The sequence below is a fragment of the Cervus canadensis genome, chromosome 22 (assembly GCF_019320065.1).
Source record: "Cervus canadensis isolate Bull #8, Minnesota chromosome 22, ASM1932006v1, whole genome shotgun sequence".
Classification (NCBI taxonomy): Eukaryota; Metazoa; Chordata; class Mammalia; order Artiodactyla; family Cervidae; genus Cervus; species Cervus canadensis.
In genome coordinates, this window is record NC_057407.1 from 22,372,865 (window position 1) to 22,389,684 (window position 16,820).

The window sequence follows — 16,820 nt, forward strand, 5'->3', positions numbered from 1 at the left end:
AGCCAACCCATAATCTGTGAGTGACCTAGCATGACATGGTAAAGTGGACCAGTCGGATTTTCTCTCTTAAGAAGGTAAATTAAATTGCGTGTAAATTGGCACAGCCACTATGGAATACAGTATGGAGGTTCCTCAAAAAACTTAAAATAGAGTTGTCATATGATCCTACAATCCCACTCCTGGGCATATATCTGGAGAACATTGTAATTTGAAAAGACAGATGCTCTGCAGTGGTCATTGCAGCGCTGTTTACGATAGCCAAGACTTGAAAACAACCTAAATGTCCATTGACAGAGGAATGGATAAAGAAGGTATGGTATACACTGCTATAAAATGGATAACCAGCTGTGTGGCACATGGACCTATTGTGTAGCACATGGAACTCTGCTCAAGGTTACGTGGCAGCCTGGATGGGAGGAGAGTTTGGGGGACAATGGATAAGTGTATGTACATGACTGAGTCACTTCGCTGTTCACTTGAAGCTATCACAACATTGTTAATTGGCTACACTCCACTATGAAATAAACAGTTAAAAAGAGAAACTGTGGGGACAATTCACAAATCGTAATCAAATTTTGCTACTAAATGAAATTTAAGTAATGCAATTTTAAAAAGTGTGGTATCTATATAGAATAAAATATTACTCAGCCATAAGAAAGAGTGAAATAATGTCATTTGCAGCAACGTGGATGGACCTAGAGATTATCATACGAAGTGAAATAATTTAGACAAAGACAAATACCATATAATTTCACATGTGGAATCTAAACTATGACACTAATGAACTTATCTATGAAACAGACTCATCGATGTGGAGAGCAGACTTGCGGTTGGCAAGATGGAGGGAGGATGGATTGGGAGTTTGGGATAAGCAGGTAAAAACTATCATATATAGAATGGATGAACAACAAGGTCCTATTGTATAGCACAGGAAAGCATATTTAATATCCTGTAATAAGCCATAATGAAAAAGAATATGAAAAATGTGTGTGTGTATATGTATGTATGTGTAACCGAATCACTTTCTGTACAGAAATGAACACGACATTGTGAGTCAACTATACTGCAATAAAATGAAAACAAAAATTCCAAGAGGCAGTGGAGGTGAAGCTAAGAGAATATGTCAGGAGAGTGGGCTGGTGGGGTCAGGTCAATACACATCACGATAAAATGAAGGATATGAAGGATGAGGAAGTAGAAGACGAGGAAAGCAGTAGAAGATGAAGAAAGCAGAAGCTCCAGCTGAGAACAGGTCCAAGAGCAAAGATGGGTACGAGCACAGAGATGTGCAATGACCCCCAGGAACTGGTCCCCACGACTCCCTCACCTCCACCCACGCGCCAGTTCCTTTCTTGGAGGTGCTGCTCTAGGATTTTGGTCCTTCACACACTCCCTGTGTTTATGTAGTGTTACATTACATATCTGCACAAGCTGCTCTTTGCACTCAAGTGTCCCTCGCAACCCTGATTCAGCCATGAAGGATGAATTCTGCCAGCTACAACACCTTTTGTTTTGCCCCACTCCCCTTTTGTTTCCAGTCCCATCTCAACCACTTGCTAGTTGTGTCATTTTGGGAAATGTCCACATCCTCTCTGTGTCTTGGGTTTTATCTAACAAACGTGAGCATAGTGGGATTGTCATTTAGGTTTATTGGAATAATGCACATGAAGCTCTTGGCACTGTGTCTGCCATTGTAAGAGCTTGAAATGTGTTAGTGGTGGTTCCCGGTGGTGGTGGTTGCTGCTGCCCCCGTTTTTACTACTACTGTCCCACCCAAAGAGAAAGGATGGCAGAAACTGGATATCATTAGTATCTTGTCTGAGAGTGTTCATTGTCTTCTAATGTAAGCATTTAATAGGATTTTGCAACACCCCAGAAAGGCCTGAATCTTGAGAACAGTTAAGAAATGCCTGCAGAGTTAATTCAATAATGCAAGTCTCCCACAGAGGTTCTGATTCACTGGATCTGGGGTAGAACCCCAGAATCTGCTTTTAAAAAATTACTTACGTTTGGCTGCACTGGGTCCTCATTGCTATGTGCAGGCTTTCTCTGGTTGTGGCGAGCAGATTCTCATTGTGGAGCGCGAGCCCTAGGCGCATGGGCTCAGTAGTTGTGTTGTTCAGTCGCTAAGTCGTGTCCAACTCTTTGTGACCCCACGTACTGCAGCACACCAGGCTCCTTGGTTCTCCACTATCTCCCAGAGTTTACTCAAATTCATATCCATTGAATCAATGACGCTATCTAACCATCTTATCCTCTGCTGCCCCAGTAGTTGCGATGCAAGGGCTTAGAGGCTCCATGACATGTGGAATCTCCTGGACCAGGAATCAAACCCAAATCCACTGCATTGACAGATGGGTTCTTAACCACTGACCCAGCGGGGAAATCCCAGAATCTGCTCCTTCAGCATGACCCTCCATTTCAGTCTGATGTAGCTAGGGACAGGTCTCCCAAGCCCACCCACTCCTAAAGAAGCTGAGTCATAAGCCCTTTGGTCAGGAAGGAGAGATCTGAGCCTGGCATTGAGAATCTAGTTTTGAAGGCTCTCAGGTATATATTCACTCTTGCCTAGGAGTGACAGTCTTCAGAAAAAGAAATTTAGTTTAACTGGCTTTACTTTTTCTAAGAGATATATATCACTGTATATCAAAGAGAGATGTGGAGTGATGCACAGCATTGAAGAAGAGGGTGGGCTTGTTATGGAAAGTGCGGTCTGGCTGCTCATTACTCAAAAACCTATACTTGAGACGCTAGGTTGGTGGGAAGGAAAGTTTGCTTTATTTAGGAGTCTGGTAATAGCAAGGGGAAAGGGCAGACGTGTCCAAAGGCTGAATCCTCCACTCCCCCACCCCCGCCCCGACAAAGAGTGGGCAAGAGTTTTAGAGGGGAGTTTCAGGGGTGTACAGGCACAGGCAGAGACAGCGCCGATGAAATTGGTCATCGGTGGTTTGACCAGCGTCATCTTGATTCAAGTAAATTAATCTTCAGTTCCAGGGTCAGTTTGTTTCCATTTGTCTGAGGCCAGTTCTCAGAATTGTGGCAGCTTATGTCATGGCGACAGTCTGGTCATCAGGGTGTTAGCATCTTCCACCTAGTGGGAGTTTCATTATTTACAGAGCAGCTCAAAGGATATGGCCCAGAATAGTGTCTATAGCCATTGAGGAGGAACTAAAGGTTCTTGATTTTGCTTAACAAGTAAACTATTATTTTGTCTCATTTGACTATTTTCCTTTGTGTCTGCTTTTTCTCACTTCTCTGGTTAATTTTATTCTTTGACCAAGGTTTTTTGTTTTTGTTTTTCTTTCTAACAGACACAAGACAGGCAGAGGGCGTAGGGATGGGAGTGGAGAAGGACTTTAGGGTCCTGCTCTGTTTCAAGCTAATTGTAAAATGCCGTCTAACAATTATGTTACGATTAGAGAATTGCTACTCTTGGCTCATGTAGCCAGTGGCTTTCACAGATCAAAATTACCTAGGTAGGTTATTAAATATCCAGAGTCCCTGGCCCCGTCCCTAGAAAGTCTGATTCAGCAAAACCTGGGAAACTGAATTTTTCATAGACATCTAGGGGTCTGAGAAGACCTGTTAGGAAAAACTGCTCTGAGCCTCTCTCGTCATGGAAAATCCTTCATCTCCTATGAGTGAGCCCTTCTGTGCTAAATGCACCCAGCCTGTGTGACAGAGTCTCAGTCTGGAAGGGTCTGCTTCTCAAATGTTCATTCATCATATGTGAAAAGTACACAGGTTTCCTAACGGCCCAGAATGAAAAACATCAGCCTCTTTGGAAAACCAGTGTCAGTGTCACTTCTAACCACAGCTGGTTTTATCTGAGAGAGATGTCCAGGCAAGACACCAAGAAATAAACCTTATGAGAAGATGCAATAGAAAAATAATCAAAGACAAACACAGGCTAAACTTTAGCCAGAAATGGTTAAGCCATTAAATGACACAATCATTCTCAGCAGGAGAACAGATTTCTCAACAAAATACTAGCAGATACTTGTTTTCCTGCTAGGCTGGCTGATTCTGGAGATAACACAGATCATCAGGGTTGATCTGTTTTTATCAGATCACAGTTGATGGGCAGCTTTGTACCATTAACACAGAAGTTAGCAAACACAGGAGACTGTAAGTACCAGAAAGCGATCCCAATAACTAGAGGAATTTGGACCATAAAAGGCAATCATCTCAGGCCACATTCTTTGGAGTTTAGGTGGTTGAAGCTTACTTCAAAGGAACTTGAGCATAATGGAAAGAGACAGAGAATTTATTTGAAGAGGACTATGTGTCTTGAAAGAATCGAGGGCAGCCCCTTCCTGAGAACCTGGAACCAGGAAGAAGAAAGCTACAAACCTTAGAAAAAGAATTTTATCCCAATTTTTAAATATCTTTTTCCCTTCAGTTGTCTTGATTGGCCCAACTTGAGTCACATGCTCATTCCTGGTTGAATCAACTGTTGGAGGAGGTTGGGTGACTCCTTAATGCCAGCATGCTGGTCAAGTGCTAGTTCTTGTGGGTAAGGAAAGAGTTTTCAGAGAAAGTCATGGGCTGGACAGACACACCAAAATGTACCTCCTGTAATAACTCTCTTAGTAAGATCCCACGGGGAGGAACCAGGATTGTTATCTATTGATTGTATTTTTAAACAGCTGGGTACACCATACTTACTGAATTGGAGCTACCATCTCAAGTGAAAGTTTTTACCATTCTCCAGACCTATGCCTCCAATTGGCCTAGCCTTAGTGAGGTATTGCATTCAAAGAAGCACAATTCAGGAACCAAAAAATATCAATCAGTATTTCAAACCTGTACTATCTCTGAAGGAAATTGTTAGAGGAAGCACACTGGCTGAAACCGCCCACCCTGGCCAGGCACCATAGTAACTATTTGCGTGAGCTGTTTTATGACAGGAGGTCCTGGTAAGGAACACGGAACTAATAAGCCTCCACCAACCAGAAAAGTTCAGGAAAGGTCAAAAGGAGACACCACCTGTCTGATCGCCTCCCAGAATCCTTCTCTCTGGCATCCATCTTGGCTGAACAAGGCGTGCACCACCAGGAAGGACTCAGAGTCAGAATGATTGGCTAAGGACAACCGGAAACTAATCCCATCACCATAAAACCCGAGACTGCAAGCCATGTGACAGAGCTGTTCTCCTGGGTTCCCTTACCCTCCTGCTCTCCACCCGGGTGCCCTTTCCCAATAAAATCTCTTGCTTTGTCAGCAGATGTGTCTCCTCGGACAATTCATTTCCGAGTGTTAGACAAGAGCCCTGCTTTGGGCCCTGGAAGGGGTTCCCCCTTCCTGCAACAAAATGGCAAAGGAGGAGATGAATTTTTTAATGCATAGCAAGCATCTTAAAATTCTCTGTCTGCGTGGCTGCCCCCTTATTACTCTGTACATGGATGCCAGCTTTTCCCACCAGTCCGTGCTTGCACCTGAAACATGCCCTGAACACAGACTTCCTGTCCTGTAGTCTCTGTCCCCTCTCCTGCTCTTTGCTTTACAAACCCGTCAGCTGCTCTGCCCTTCTTCATGTGTCCCTTTGCTTTACTAAGCATCCAAACTCCCCGCATGCTATGCAGTCCCTGATACTAGATGCAAAGTTTCTCTAAAATTGCAGGACCACAGTGGTCTTTTCATCTGACTTCATCGACTGTATGAATTCCATGCAACTGGTGGCCTCAGACCAGGTAAGAGGATGACTCTGAAAGTCACTGCATCTGTTCTTATGGTCAGGGCCCGTAACCCAGGAAACCTTAATCGTCAGGCCAGGTCTCATATCGGACACTTCTCTGTCTGCAGCTCACTTTGTCTCAGATGTCCAGACACAAACACACAAGCCATGAGTGCTGGAAAGCACTGCATAGTGTGCATACGATGAAAAAACAGCATTAAAGTCCAACTAAGTGATCATTCCACACCACCCCCCGCACAGTCTGCCTTGCATCTAGCCCTTCAGACCTGCCGTTCCGTCCACTTACAACTCGTACGTCCCTGCCTACCTTCCCTGTCCTACCTATTCTTGACCTACCTGACTACTCCTCATTCTTCAGGGCTCAGCTCACCCCTCATCCTCCAGAACGGTCCCGGCCACGTGGAAATACATGTCTCTGCCTCGGGCTCCTTGGGACTTGTGAGTTTATGCTTTTTCCCCATTTCAGCCTGTAGCCCACAAGAGCCTGGGCATCCTAGCTATTTTTGCAGCCTGTTCCTCTGGGGCCTAACATAAAGTAGAGCCTCAAAAAATATTTTGAAGGACTATTAAAAGGAAGATTCCTAGAAATTCCTGATTGAGTACATTAAAAGGGAGAAGGGAAAGCAGAGCTCAGCCTTCTACACTTGGATGTGTGCATTGCCTCCGCGGCTTCACTTTCCTTCTAAGATGAACACTCCTATCTTCTGGATGCTGAGTTGCTGCAGGGCAAAATTTCACTCAAAGCTCCCTGTGGCTGTGATCAGGTTTGCATTACTGAATTTCCCCCCAAATTTTTTTTCTTTAAAAAAAAATCCTCTAAGCATAGTGTTTTCCAGTTTCAAAAAGTAATAATATCCTTGGACTCCACAAGGAAGCTATCAACATTTCAAGTACTGTCAGCTCAAAATGCAAAAACCCAAGTTAAGAGTTCATGCCACGGAATTATAATCAGTTTATGATTTAATGAAACAATGATCACTAGGAAGTGAAGGTTTAAGAACAGGCAAATCTATATTGATCTGGAAAATGTTCCCCAGGAATAAACTTATATTAACAAATGGGATAAATTATCATATTTCAGTATTCTTCTTTCATGGGTCGAGTGCTAATTACATGACTGTTGTTGATTAGAAAATATGTCTGAACAAGCCTGGACAGAACCAGGGCACACTTAGTAGATAATAGAAATCTGCAAGTGAATTAGAAGTAAATGAGATGGTACGGTCCTTAATAAAAGCCCCAGTGGCAGAAGAAACACAGAGAAGGAAATTGATGGTTTCTATCCAGTAACAAAAAGTGAATCTAGCAAAAGCAAATGTTACTCTGATTTTTCAGGTGCAATCAACTGTGCTTATTGTAAACAAGATCCCGGTGGACAGAGGTTTGCAAAGGCATACATTCAAAAGGTAGGTGATGCTACTGTCATAAGACTTTTAGAGGCATTGAAACCAGTTTAATTCTTCTACAATCTAGAGTTTTCTCTCATCTCTCTTTACTGAGGTGGAAAAACAAACCTTACCCGCTAAAAAAGTACAAGTGAAGAGGAAGTTTTCCTGACCTGTAAGAGAGATCAAAGGGCTCTGAAAAGTGAAAGTGAAAATCACTCAGTCATGTCTGACTCTTTGTGACCCCCACGGACTATACAGCAGCACAGGAATAATAACGAACACCTACAAATGACCAGTCCATGGAATTCTCCAGGCCAGAATATTGGAGTGGGTAGCCTTTCCCTTCTCCCAGGGATCTTCCCAACCCAGGGATCAAACCCAGGTCTCCCACATTGCAGGCAAATTCTTTACCAGCTAAGCCACAAGGAAAGCCCAAGAATACTAGAGTGGGTAGCCTATCACTTCTCCAGCAGATCTTCCTGACCCAGGAACTGAACCGCGGTCTCCTGCATTGCAGGCAGATTCTTTACCAACTGAGCTGTCAGGGAAGCCCGAAGGACTCTGAGGTCAACACTAAATTCCTCTGTCCTAGAAACAGGGAGAACTAACTGTATTCCTTTCATTTCCTACTTATTCCCAGATTGAGAGCCCAGGAAGAAAATTGTCTCATTTATTTGCAAAATCTATCCTATAATCTCATCTATCAACTGTTTCAAAGTTGTTTTTCAGTTCTGCAGAATGATGATTCAGGGGGCATTTTGTGTAAAGAATAGGTGTGGTTGAGATGTGTGATGCTCACTGAATAGCCGTGTGTTGCCTCCTACATCCCTGCCCCTGAGCAGTGCGTGGGGTCATGTGACTAGTACTGGTCAGAGAACTGAGGGAAAGTGAGGTGTCACCCCTAGGCGTTTGCCTGCAACCTCACCACGGTGACCAGGATGCCCAGGGTGAGACGCTGAATCACTGGATGGGAGCAGACCAGAGCCCTGAGTCACTGCACAGAAGACATGCCTAAGCAGCCTTGTTTCAGTAAGGAATACCGCTGGCCCTTGAGCAACTTGAAGCTCCAACATGGTACCCAGTTGAAAATCTGAATGTAATTTATAGTGGACTCTGGAATCTGTGCTTTCTCCATATCTGTGCTTCCTCTGGACCTGAGATTCTGCATCCATAGATTCAACCTTCGATGCTGTAGTACTGTGGTATTTACTACTGAAAACAAACCGTGTATAAGTGTATCCGCATAGTCCAGACCCGAGTTGTTCAAGGGTCAGCTGAACACCTTTGTTTATTAAACTGTGGAGGTTTCAGTATTAGTTTGTTGCTATAGCAATACTCAGCCTGCTGCGACTAATACATGGGAACCAATTTAATCCTCTCAAGAGTCCTCCTTGCCTAGACCATCTAGTCATGTGAGTTATTTCATGACCACTAGAAGTTCTGAAGGCCATAGGGCCAGTGTTTTGGTTGTTTCTTTTTTGACTTGCTTGCTTTGGTTTCATTACATTGTTTGACTAGTTACAGCCTCGGTCCACAGCAGTGGCCTTGGAGAACTACAGTCTATGAGACCATAAGCTCCAAGCCATTGCACACCTATGTATTTTTCTCACCAGTGTATTCACACATGCTAAGCTAAATGTGTGTATAAAGTAGGTGCCTCCCAATGATTTATTGGATGAAAAGAATAAAAGAATAAATGTAAGAATTTAATGACTCATACAGAGATTATCCAGACTGCATGAAGCCCCCATCACCCAAAATACTGCCCTTGAAAAACCGGAAAAGACCTCCCCCTTCATACAAAGACAGAATCTGTGGGAGAAAATCACTGAGCTGGATTCGACCTCCTGTGTGTTATTATTCTAGGATTGGAGATGAAGCAATGAATAAGTCAGATAACCTTCCTGCTCTCTTGAAACTCTGCTTTTCTTCTGTCAAATTTTCAAGCCGAAATTTGGCCAGTGGAAAGAAAATATTCTAATCATCTAGTTATCTGAGTTATCTAGTAAGAAAAATAAGACATGGCAGAAGGTTCAAGTCCCCCCTCAGTATGTTAACTCCTCAACCCTCCCTTTCCCAGAGCCCGTAGCTACTCACCAGTCTCCTTGCTTCACCATCACTTCTGGGGCTCCCCCTGGAAATTCCCACCACCCTGTTTCTTACTTGAACTGAGGATATGACCCCTACCCATCTCCCTTGCCAAAACTCATCCTTCAGAAAAGCTGTTTCCTCCTCTGAGTTTCTCTTGCTCTCCTCCTGGGTCAGCATCCCGTAGTTTCCTTTTTAGTCAGTGGTTTCAGACATCGCTTGCTAGCCTGTCCTGTGTTAAACATCTCCAGTCTGGGTCAGTACTGTGAGTGCTTTTGAAAGAGTCAGTGACTCTGCAAAGAGATGCTCCCAAGTGTCCTACCTAAAGCGCGCACTTCGATGGCCCAGTAACTCGAGAGAAAAAGTCTGCTTCCTCCATCTGGTCCTCAGAGTATCGTCTGGGACCACACAGAGCAGTGTCCGAGCAGTGCTCTGTGCTCAGACGGCAGCAGAAGTGCCCAGCCGCCCACTACCCCTCCTGCCAGCGCTCTGTACCTCCTGACCCCCCGCCCCGACCTGGTCACCACACGGCTGTGAATACGGAGCTGACCATCCTCAAGGGGATGGGATGGGAGGAAATTCTCCAGAATCCAGTCCTGCCTTCGTCCCTTCTAGAGTCTCAATTGCTAGGCCAGTGTTTTGAGTAGACCCAACCTCACACATGAGGTTACACATGTTCCCGTGAAAGGAGTCTCTCACATCATCAGGGCGGCCCTCCTCCTCCTTCCAGTTCTTTGTTTTGCAAATTAATGCCATATGCACCATCTTTTGAATGATTTTTTCAAAAAACTGAGGCAAACCCTAATGTTCATAGCAATAGACAAGATATTATTTATGTATCATTTACAATAACTTAAACAACTAAAATATAGATGCAACTTAAGTATCCATCAACATTTGAATAGAGAGAAAGATGTGGTGGTATGTATGTACATATATATATGCACGTGCACACACACAATGGAATAATACTCAAACATTAAAAAGAACGGAATTTTGTCAGTTGCAACAACATGGATGGACCGGAGGGCATTATGCTTAGAGAAATAAGTCAGACAGAGAAAGACAGTAGGAAAATCAACTTGGAACCAACCAACAGATGAAGTATTTGACTGGTACCATTCAGATGCTTCTATGGGCTTCCCTGGTGGCTCTATGGCAAAGAATCTGCCTACCAATGAAAGAGACACAGATTCAATCCTTGGGTCAAGAAGATCCCCTGAAAAAGGAAATAGCAACCCTCTCCATTATTCTTGCCTGGGAAATCCCATGGACAGAGGAGCCTGTAGCCATGGCTTCAGTCCATGAGGTCACAAAAAAGTCAGACATGACTTAGCAACTAAACAACAACAATTCAGATGCTTCTGGGGACCTAGGGTCTTTTAAAAGGAAACAATGCACACATTTAGACTGCTCACATTTTATATCTTGGCTCTGCCTTTTGGCAGCTCTGCATCCTTGGGCATGTTTGTCTCTCTCTCTATGCCCCAGATAGAAAAAAAGATGTAACATGTAAGAGGCCAAGAGCAGTTCTCCTCTGCTAAGAAGGGAAATGAAACCCAAGTGTAAATGAATAAATGAAACCCAAGTAGGCTGAGTCAAAGAAAGAGATGGGTTAACTTGGTTGACTGCAGTTACTTTTCCTTCCAGCCTGACCCCCATCAATATCCTTCTTTTTTAGGTGAAATTCATCACCCAGCTCCCAAGCCTAGAACCCAGTTCTGCTGGGGGAAGTGATGAGATGTCAAGTGAGAACAGGAGGTCCCTCTGACATGCTGCTTGAACTCCAGGCGGGACATGGTTCCGTTAACTCTCCCAGGGGAACACCACATTGCTTCCTCTTGCTCTCTTCCAACAGAGACGATCTGGGAAAGGAAAAGGACCAAGTAAGTAATCAAGCCTTTGGATCCGATCCATATGACATCCTACCTGTGATTCCCAGAGAGATTCAAAGTTGGCAGTTCTGGGGCCAGTCCTTATTTACACCATTTCCCGATGGCACCTTCTGACTGGTCTTTGGCAAGTACAAAAGAAAGTTTACTTTGGGACAGCCCCAGTGGTCCAGGAGTTAAGACTCAGCACTTCCTCTGCAGGGAGCACAGGTTCAATACCTGGTCAGGGGACTGAGATCCCACATGTCTCACAGTGCAGCCAAAAAAAAAGTTGACTTTCCTCTCTTAAAAACTATTTATGTTTCCAACACTATGTCTAATAACTTTAATGTCTTTTAATAATTGTTGTTGTTTAGTTGCTAAGTTGTGTTCAACTCTTTGTGACCCTATGGATGGTATCCTGCCAGGCTCCTCTATCCATGGGTCTTTCCAGGCAAGAATACTGGAGTGGGTAGACATTCACTTCTCCAGGGGATCTTCCCGATCCAGGGATCGAACCCGTGTCTCCTGCATTGGCAGGCAGATTCTTTACCACTGAGCCACCCAGGAAGCCCCTCCTTTTAATGATTACACTTATACAACTGAAGTAGTCTTTAGTTGGGGACCTGGTAGAATGTCAGAGCTTTGGGTAAGTGTCTTCCTGGGCCGTGGGGGTCAGACCACAGCACTGAGGGTGAGGCTGGGGCAGTGCTTCCCCTGAACAGAATGAATGGCTTCACTGCTAGTTGACTTTGAGGGGAAGAGAGAACTTTCTTCACAGTGAGGCTGGGGGGGACTAGGGCCAAGATTGTGAGGCATGGAGAAATTCCAGGAATGGCTGAGCTGTCTGGCTTTATCAGGCAGTGATCATGCATGACCCATGAGGACCCTAGTTTCAAGGAAATAGAACGTGAATGGTGCCCCATAGAATTGTGCAACAAGATGGCCCCATGCCAAACAAGACAAACACTGGCTCAGTGGGAGACCTGGGATGGACTTGGGTTTATGCCTAAGTTGAGGGGCCTGACCTATAGTCATGCATGGGCTGACGTGGTAGAGAAGAAACCATCTTCCTCCCATTGCTGTGGTCAGACTGGGTGAAGACAGAGAGCAGGGCACTAAGGCCAACAGCAGGAGTGGCCCCTGGGGTACATGGTCAACATGAAGCCAGCTCTTACTTCTGGAAGAGGTGGCAGGTGCCCAGGGAAGTGAGTGAATGAGGCAGAAATTAATGTCTTTTGGTTTCATAGGGCAGGTATTACCTCTGAGCAACCAGACATCTGACTGTGGTTGATTAATATGCTTCTTGGACATCTAGGGTGAACAAGGGAGATGGGCTCAGGTGGGCAGGCAGGGACAAGGAGTCGTCGTATTTTGGAGCATCAGTGTGTGGTGACAATGTCTGTACCCCTGGGTCGGGACTGGGCATCCCAGTTACATGTGGTTCTGTTGGTTTGTTTCCTGTGGAGGGAAAAGTGATCAAATGGTTATGGATTTTAGATTTGCTTATCTGTGTAAAAAAAAAAAAAGAAACTTGTGACTTTTATGAAGATGTCAAATTCTAGTTTTTTGTAAATTGCAGTGGTGTGAATTTTGATGCCCAAAAAGATCTGTCCAAGTCTTACATCCAATACCTGTGACTATGACCTTCTCAGTAGAGGTCTTTGCAGATAGAATTAAGGATCTCCAGATGACATCATCTGAAATTTAGAGCAAGCTCTAAATCAGGTGACTAGTGTTCTTACAAGAGAAAGGAGAGAGATACAGAGAGAGACATACAGATGGAGAAGACCCTGTGAAAATGAAACAGAGATGGGAATAAGGTGGCCACAAGCCAAGGAATTCCAGGAGCTGCCGGAAACTGGAAGATGTATGGAAGGATCCTTTCAAGCTTGCACAGGGAGCATGGCCCTGCCAACACCTTGATTTTGGACATCTGGCCTCCAGAACTGTAAGAGAAAAAAGTTCTGCTGTTTTATACTGCTTGGTTTGTGATAATTTGTCACAGCAGCCTCAGGAAACTAATGCAAGCATATTCAGTGTTTGCTGGTATTAAGTGAAAACTGAGTCATGGTTCCATGCCCCTTTCTCTAATGGGAGATTCTCGAAACCCAGTCAAAGCAAGTGGCTGATTCATTTAATGCTGTTCTGAGGCAGCAGTTCTTAAACTCAAATGAACATCAGAATCCAGAGGCCCATTAAGACAGATTACCACCCCACCACCCCCGAGGTTCTGATCCAGGAAGTCTGGGATGGGGCCTAAAAATCTGAATTGTTGACAAGTTTCCAGATTCTGGTGCTGCTGCTAGTTTGGAACCACACTTTGAGAACCACAGAGTTAAAGTTACAGGCTCCACACCAACCCCACCACCACACTCCTCAAAGGGAGTGCTTCTAATTTTAGAAACTAGTGGAAATTTGCGGGGAGGCATTCCACTTGAGAAGAAAGATTTAAAGAATAAAACCCGCTTTTTTATTTCCTGTGGTTTACAGTGGGTCAGAGTTATAAATCAAAGACACAAAAGGTATTCTATTATAAGCAATTTTGCCTCTTTCCCCAATCAATCCCTGCCATATTCCTCTGAGTTTAGGCAAGTGTATGGACTGATCTGGTGCTTAGTAGGTGGCACATTTGAAGTCCCTGGGGAGTGGTGAATCCATGCAGTAGTTGTAAACGTGGTTGGAACTGCAGGGTGATTTTGTATCACGCTGGACCCGTCTCGTACACACTGTCACTCCGCTCAGCCTAGCCTCTTGCTGCATGCGCCACTCTGCCGGTGAGGTCGACCCAGGTGTCAACAGCTTCGTGGAGACAGTGCCTGCCTCCACGGAGAGACTGCGTCTCCTCGGGTCCTTGTTCTGGGCCACTTGCCTCTTGCTTCCTCCCCTGGATCTTGTCTCACACCTTTCAGACTCAACCTAATGTGCCTAGTGCAAGAAGTTAATGCTCATGAAGTCATTATTGATGCTAAGGAGCTGAGCCAATGGATAAATATTTCTCTTTTTCAACTCCTGGGTGGACAATCCTGGCTTCTCTTTCAAATGACTTCTCAGAGTATCCTTTGAGAAAAGAGATTATTTCTAGCCCACATAAGTACCTGTCCAACTAAATAACAATTCTGAGTATAGACTTTTCCTGTCTTCCTTATTTGCCACTCCATCCTTCACTCCTGTTCCCCGAGACCATTTCTTAAAGAAACCTGCCTGCACTTAAGCCTTTGGCGTGGGCTCTGCTTTTTAGGGAATGCAGATGAAAACACTTAAGTGTACCCTCCTTCTTCCTTTCCCACCTTTTGGAGATGGATGCAAGTCCAAAGACTCAAAGTGCACACGTGCATATGAAATTTGGGGTGTCTGCTGAAGGGAAGGTGGACATTTGTTAGCTTCTATTGTGTAGCTTTGACACAAAGAAATGGACCTTCCCCATGGATGATGCATGGAAGTAGGTAGAAGAGCTGAACTATCCCCCATCATCCATTGTCCCAGGAGAAAGACCTTGGATTTCATTGACTGATATCCATCAGAGAGAGGTCCTTTATTGGCTTGGGCAGATCCCCAAAAGGCTTGGAGTTCACCTGTGCTCACAAGTTAGCGGTGTTCCTGAAGGAAGACCCTACAGTTTGTTCTAATTTAGTGCCATGAATATGCTTTAACTTTTTATTTATTTTTAATATTTTATTTACTTATGTGGTTGCGCTGGGTCTTAGTTGCAGCCTGCAGTATCTAGTTCCCTAACCAGGGGTCTAACCCAGGCCTTCTGCATTGGGAGCTCAGAGTCTTTACTGTTGGACCACCAGGGAAGTCCCAGCTTTGGTTTTTTAGTCTCTGAAACTCCTAGACTTATATACATTAGTCCAGTGCTTCTCCAAAACTGCTCTATGGACTGATTTTTTTCAAAATCAGCTAGGAAGCTTTGTATTGTCCATTGTGGTAACATGTAATTGACATAAAATCTGTATTTTAACCATTTTAACGACACAGTTTGGTGGCCATAAGTACACTGACACTGCTGTACAGACATCAGTATCTATTTCCAAACATTTTTGTTTATCCCCAGTAGAAATTCTGTAACCATTAAGCCACAACTCCCTAGTAACTTCTAGTCTACTTTAAGTTGTTGAGTCTAAATATTTCACCGAAGTGGAATCTTACAATATTTGTCCTTTTGTGTCTGGCTCATCTCACTGAGGATACCGTGTTCAAGGTTCGTTCATGTTGTGACTTGTGTCAGAACTGTATTCCTTTTTATGGCTGAATAATATTCCTTTGTGTATATATACCATATTTTGTTAATCCATTCATGTGTTGACAGAGTTTTGAGTTGTTTCCACCTTTTCGCTGTTACGAATAATGCCTCTAGGAACAGGGTATACTAATGTCTGAGGCCCTGATTTTTATATATATACACACACACACACACACACACACACACATATACACACACACATACACACACACACACATACATACACACACACACACACACACCAAAGTATATGCCTTTGGTATATACTTGGGTGTAGAATTGCTGGATCATATAGGAAGTCTATGTTTAACTATTGAAGAAGTACCATACAGTTTTCCACAGCAGCTGTATCATTTTTCTTACTCATAGTACAAAAGATTCCATTACCTCCACATCCTGGCCAATGTTTGTCGTTTTACATTTTTTAAAAGTAAGAGCCATCCTCATGGTTCCGTCTCCCTAATGGGTGTAAAATGGTATCTTATTGTGGTTCTGATTTGCCTAATGACCAACTAGTAAGCTTTCAAACAAGTCCGCATTCCTGAAGTCTACCTTGGGGCATTTGTATTGGCTCTGGGGTTGGGGCCATAGTCCCAGTCAGCCTCCTGTCTAGTCTTCTTATTGTTGTTCAGTCGCTTAGTTGTGTCCAACTCTTTGCCATCCCATGGACTGCAGCATGCCAAGCTTCCCTGTCCTTCACTATCCCCTGGAGCTTGCTCAAACTCATGTCCATTGAGTCGACAATGCCATCCAACCGTTTCATCCTCTTTAGCCCCCTTCTCCTCCTGCCCTTAATCTTTCCCAGCATCAGGGTCTTTTCCAGTGAGTCAGCTCTTCACATCAGGTGGCCAAAGTATTGGAGCTTCCACCTTTTATAATTCCCTGGAATGTTAATCTACTCTCTGCATATGTCTAATAATATTCAACTTGCTGCTTTCTGGGGAAGCCGAGCCCAGTTTTATGCAGTAACAGTGATGCATCTCTCAATCAAAATTTGTGTCACTAACATGGGCTTCCCTGGTGGCTCAGATGGTAAAGAATCTGCCTGCAGCCCGAGACATAGTACACAGCATTTCTCCTCTGCCTGAAGACACCGTTCTCTCACCTCTACTTCCCCTGGCTCCTTCACCCTATAGCTTCACCCTGGAAACTTTCTCAGACCATCCCCATCCCCAGGCTGAAGGTGGAGAACCCTAGCACCTCAGTCTCCCTCTGTCATTGTGTTTCCACATGTGCTGTAATTTCCTCTTGACTTGTCTGCCTCTGCTACCACACTGTGAATTACTTAAAAGCTCCCAGCTGTCTAAACCACTGTACCCCAATGTCCCCTCACTGCTTCATGCATAGGTAAGCACGTGACAGAGATTGAAGCATCCACTGAAGAAGATACATTCTGCACTAAATGCACCAGAAGGCACTTTGGGTTATTCTTCAGCATGAAACTCAGTTATATTTGTTAACATTAGGAGCCCCACAATCAGCAAAAAAGAGGATTTACTAAAATCCAGTTAGTCTTCAAATCAGGGGAC